The sequence below is a fragment of the Camellia sinensis genome, chromosome 3, assembly GCF_055761805.1.
Source record: "Camellia sinensis isolate YWXY chromosome 3, ASM5576180v1, whole genome shotgun sequence".
NCBI classification, from domain to species: domain Eukaryota; kingdom Viridiplantae; phylum Streptophyta; class Magnoliopsida; order Ericales; family Theaceae; genus Camellia; species Camellia sinensis.
The window spans coordinates 123,097,166-123,102,836 of record NC_138963.1 but is presented as its reverse complement, the minus strand read 5'-3'; the positions used below and the strand labels follow the sequence as shown (position 1 = coordinate 123,102,836).

Below are 5,671 nucleotides of genomic sequence, written 5' to 3'. Positions count from 1 at the left end.
GATGGGTCTAGCATTTAATACTGACATTTTAAATAACTAAAGTTTGATTATTTTTACCTCAAACTCTTCTGATAGTCACCTTACAAGAAATGAGTCCCAATGTCTTTGTTCAATGAATCCATAAATTGCTGGTGGGTTTGATATGATCTCAGGATTGGACTTGTTTTCACTTTTGTACTTGGTAAGTTCTTTCTTGAATGTCCTCTATTTTGAACAAATTAAAGATAACACATTTTTCTTACTTCTTTCATCCACTTTGTATGTTAACTGAGTAGTCAAAAAATATAACGTTATAAAATTCTAATTTTGATTGCACTTAAATACATGTTTAAGTGTCTTACTTACCTCCACACAACTCCATAATTTTTCTTTCAGTTTAGCTGGCACCTCAAACCAGTCTTTATAGCAAATCGGAATCATTGTGCGAGCCAACACCCCATGAGAGCTTGAACATTTGATTGAATTGTTTCCAATCAATTGACCATTCTCGTTATAGTCAATGGCTTTTTGTACACCAGAACTCCTATCCTTTATGGCATCCGTAATGTTGTCGAACCTCTGCCTTTTCTTTTATTAGATATTGGTTCTATTGCTGGTAACCATGCATCCTCTCCATCAGTAGGCAGGACATGAGAAGTATCCATCCTGTGAATAAAATAAAATAAAAATTTAAGAAAAAAATGTCAAATAGTTAGACAATTAAATATAAAGGCATGAAGAAAATGAATATAAGTCAAACATTTTAACATGAAAATACAATACTTAGACATATATTCTTACAAAGACATTTTTTTTTTTCATCATGGATTATCGAGCCCAGTTCCCTCACAATCTCCTCGCATGTAAGATGACATAGAATCATCAACCACATCTAATGATTCAATTTCTGGAAAAAATTTTGTAAAGCCATGATGCTCTATACAAAAATCATTGAACTCATCATCCTTTTCCCAAGAATATTGTTTTTGAGGAGGTTCTAGCACAACTGACCATCTCGGATCAAGTTGATCTTGTACATAAAAAACTTGCTTAGCTTGGGAAGCCAAAATGAAGGGATCGTCTTTATGGCCTATCCTCCCTAACTCAACTAATGTGAAACCCAACTCATCCACTCTAATTTCCTTTGTGTTGTCAACCCAATCACACTTATATACCGGAATCTTGAACATATTGTAGTCAAGTTGCCATATCTCAATAATAACTCCATAGTAACTCATATCAATAAACACTGGGTTCTTATCCTTGTAACCTGTCACATGCATTGTTGTTGCCACTAAACTAACTCCACCGTTTTGGCTAACTCGTGAGTTATCCCGATCTTTTGTGTGATAACGGCAACCATTGATGATATAGCCAGGGAATTTTATAACATCCAATTGAGGTCCTTGTGCTATCCACTTCAGGTTATTTGAAATATTATATTGGCCACTTAATTCCTTTGAGACCTGTATATGGTTGAATAGTTAGGTAACTTTTTCTTAATAATATTTGCTATTAGAAAAAGATAAATGTTGAATTACCCCAATACCTTTTCACGAAGCCAATACATAAATGTTTTATTATGCTCAATTTGTAGCCATTTTTGACTTTGTGATTGACGATGATATTTTATCTTCAACCAAGCCATATGCTCCCTATCAAATCATCAATAAAGCAATATATTATGAGATAAATCTCTAACTTGTGAGAATACAATTATACAAAAATGTACATGAAATATTCTTACTCAATGTATGGTTGAATGTCACTTGTATTTTCTAACACACAACGATGTGCTTGCTCCCATTCATTACGATCAACAGTAACAACATAACCACTTGATAAAGGCCTTCCAATTTCTATATCATCATCAACTGTCATGTTCCTATTAGAAGGAATCCCGATTGCATCCACTCCAGATAAGTACTCTGCACAAAACTCAACTTATTCTACAATGTAACTTTCAACAATGCAACCTTCAGGACAATTACGATTACGAACATAACCCTTTAAGATCTTCATGAACCTCTCAAATTGGTACATCCATCTAAAGTGAACTGGTCCACAAAGTCGAACTTCTCTAACAAGATGCACTGTCAAATGCACCATGATGTCAAAGAACGAAAGTGGCAAGTACTTTTCAAGCAAACACAATGTGACCACAAGCTCTTTTTGAATCTCATCTAATTTTCCCACATCCACCACTTTGCTACAAATAGCATTGAAAAAGAAACATAACCTGATAATGGCATGTCTCACATGCTTAGGTAACATAGATCGTATTGCCACAGGTAGTAACTGTTGCATCAATACATGACAATCATGTGATTTTAGACCATCAAGTTTCAAATCTTGCCTTGATACACGACTTCCCAAATTTGAAGAGTATCCTTCTGGAACCTTCAATTCCAATAATGTTGTACATACTCTTCTTTTCTCCTCCTTAGACAATGTGTAACATGCTGGAGGCAAGTATGTTCGCATCTCCCCAATATGTGGTGCCAATTCTTCACGCAAACCCATTTCTACAAGATCAAGGCGAGAATTAATTCCATCCTTTGTTTTTCCTGGAATATTAAGTAACATACCAATGAGGCTCTCACACACATTCTTCTCAATATGCATAACATCCAAATTATGTCGAACATGTAAGTACTTCCAATATTCAAGATTAAAGAATAATGATTTCTTCTTCCAACATTTTGTACCACCAACATGTAATGCTTTTTTATTTTTCTTTCCCCATATGGTTACAAGCTCTTCAACCTTATTTAATATCTCCTTCCCAGTTAATGCTATTGGGGCTAATCCAAACTCTTGCTCACCATTAAAAGCCTTTTTTTGCCTCCGATATGGATGATAGTGTGGAAGAAATTTTCTGTGGCCAACATATGTGTTCTTCTTACCATATTTTAATTTGTGAGAACATGTTCCTTCACTGCAAATTGGACATGCATAATATCCCTTTACAGTACAACCGCTCAAATTACCTAATGTTGGAAAGTCGTTAATTGACCACAACAATATAGCCTTCAGCCTGAAGTGTTCTTCTTTATAAGCGTCATAAGTTTCAACACCTACCTCCCACAACATTTTCAAATCATCAATTAGTGGTGGGAAGTAAACATCAATGTCATTACCAGGTTGTTGTGGACTTGATATTAACAATGATAACATCATAAATTTCCTCTTCATACATAACCACGGTGGAAGATTGTAGGTAATCATTATAACTGGCCAACAACTATACCTACTGCTAAGGGAACTGTGTGGATTTATTCCATCTGCAGAAATAGCTAATCGAAGGTTTCTTGGCTCTGCGGCGAAATCTGGCCACTTGTGGTCTACTAACTTCCATGATGGAGAATCCGCTGGGTGACACATTGTGCCATCATAATCTCTTTCGTGAGCATGCCATGTCAAATCCTTTGCTATTTTTGCTGATTGAAACGTCCTTCGAAACCTCAGGATAGGTGGAAAATACCATAAAACTTTTGCAGGCACATCCTTTCTTATTTTAGTGGAATTCTTCTTTAACTTTCATCTGGATGTACCACATGTAGGACATGAAGTTGCATCTTTGTACTCCTTTCTATAGAGTATGCAATCATATGGACATGCATGTATTTTCTCATATCCCATTCCCAATGCAGCAAACGTCTTCCCAGCTTCATACATGGATGATGGTATTTCATTGTTCAATGGCACCATATCACCCAACAACGTCAGTAGGTCTGAAAACCCAGTGTGAGATAGGCTATTCGTAGTTTTGAAGTTATACAATTTAACCAATGCAGATAACTTGGTAAACTTTGTGTAACCCGGATACAATGGTTTTTTGACATCTTCAAGTAATTTCTTAAACACTTCAGGATCAGCCGTGCAATGATCGTATGCATCTTGAACCATTTCTATTGTTTCAGCTACATTGTCTGTGGGAGACAGGGCAAATTGTTGTTGGGAAAAATCTTGTTCATTTAAACATGGTGATGTCCCACTAGTGACTGCTTCCCCATGCCATATCCATGTGGTATAACTTTGGTCAACACCATTGAAAAAGAGATGATTTCTAATCTCTCGAATAGGATGGCTTCTCAAGTTTCCACAGACTTTGCAAGGACAACGTATGGATTGAAGATCACTTGCACGGATCATAGCAAAAATTAAGAAATTGTTCGACTCCATTCTCATAGTCTTTTGATCTTCTATCCTGAAACATCCAAGATTTGTCCATTTTAAATGTATTTTTGAATACCTATACCAACAAAGAAATTAGAATATAAAATAATAAACTAGAGGCTACACAGTTGATAACCTCAAAGGAATGTCATTGATAAGGCACAATTTCTTTGATAGAACATTAAATGCCTCAAGCAAACTTGCAACAAATAAATAAATAAATAAAATACAAGATCTTATAACAAATAATTTATCTGATCTATGAATAATTGCAAAGTCAAAAAAAGAAAAAAATAATAATTCCATAAAGTCTAAACAATGGTGGGATTGGGTGAAGCTCAAGATGGAGAGAAAAATGCTCATAACGTGGAGTGCAAAAGGATTTTTTTTCATCCATTAAACAGGGGTGGTGGTTTACATATTTTATCCAAAAATGCTATCTTACCCATACCTGAATCTGAATTAATGGATAGATTTAAGAGTAATTTAGTTAAAATCCTTTCATTGGATCATTGTTTGGTGAAAAGAATAACCCAATTTATTTTTTTTCATAATCCTCTAAGGAGAAAACACATAATTGAATAAGGACAAAATAAAATATCTTTTTTTTTCTTTTCTATTTTTCCCTTTCTTGGACAATATTGCCAGAGAAACATGTTACTGTGAACCAAAGTAATACGTTATTCTCAAATAGAGTAATTATCAAATAGAGTAACATATTACTGTCAAACAGAGTAACATTGAATACATTAATTTTAACAGTAATAATTAAATAGATCTTATTTGATAGATCTTAATAAGAGAATTCTAAAAGTATTAATTTTATTAAAAATCAACATTTACATCAAAAGTTATATTATTTTAAAATTTAATATTCTGATAAGAGTGATATTTGTTAGACTTATTAAAAAGCTTTTTGTGCTTGTCCTTAATGTATTAAAAATTTATTATGAGAAAATTTTGATCAAATCTCTCTAAATTTAAACAATTAAGAGCTGTTTGTAAAAATTGACTATTTTAGTAATTTTTAAATTTTTTATAATATGTAAATAAATAAATAAGTTAAAAGGTTAAATCTCTTAGTTGCCAACCAAATCTAAAATGAATCAAACTCCAAAGAAAAATGTTATGAAACCCAAATGATTTACCAAATTTTCTACCAAACCTCTCATGGGTTTGAGATAAATTTCCTAGTAATTTTCCAGATAAATCTTGTGAATAAAAAACACTGGTATTTTATCATCTCAATTTATTTACTTGTGTTAAAGAAATGTGACAGAGCATTGCCATGAATAATATTTACTCATGAATATTTTAAATGAAAAATGCTCTCTTGTACAAAAATTATGATGGTATGTATAGCATAATAGCAATTTCGTTTTGGAAAATATTTTTTGACAACATTTTGACTATGCAAAGTAATTAGAGACCTGTCCCAATAAACTATTTCATGATGAATGATTGTACAAGATTTATATAATGAAAATTTTATTTTAATTTTTTTAAAAAAAAA

At 33.0% G+C, this 5,671-nt stretch overlaps 1 pseudogene; it reads right to left on the bottom strand.

Moving 5' to 3' along the window:
- Positions 1-800: 800 nt before the first annotated feature.
- On the bottom strand, positions 801-4,213 carry LOC145821815 (uncharacterized; annotated as a pseudogene).
- Between the last annotated feature and the right edge of the window lie 1,458 nt (positions 4,214-5,671).